Source organism: Triticum aestivum, chromosome 7B, assembly GCF_018294505.1.
Source record: "Triticum aestivum cultivar Chinese Spring chromosome 7B, IWGSC CS RefSeq v2.1, whole genome shotgun sequence".
In the NCBI taxonomy this organism is placed as follows: domain Eukaryota; kingdom Viridiplantae; phylum Streptophyta; class Magnoliopsida; order Poales; family Poaceae; genus Triticum; species Triticum aestivum.
The window spans coordinates 13,980,783-13,981,041 of record NC_057813.1 but is presented as its reverse complement, the minus strand read 5'-3'; positions in this window follow the sequence as shown (position 1 = coordinate 13,981,041).

Genomic DNA, 259 nt, shown 5'->3' with positions numbered 1-259 from the left:
TTCAAGTGCCGCACCGAAAATAAAAATAGTTTGCTAGGGCAACAACATAATCACACACAACAAAAGCATAAATTCTTTGAAGAATATATCGTTAAGTGCCCAAAAGCTCAGGCTATCTGCCTGAAGCAAGACACCGTGCGGCAGCTGTTATCTCGTCTATCATGTGGCCAAGTCAATCATGATCCATCATGATCCCTCTGTCTAAAGCCAACTCTCTTTTTTTTTCCTCAAAAAAAAAAAAAAAGAAGGCGAGCGACCA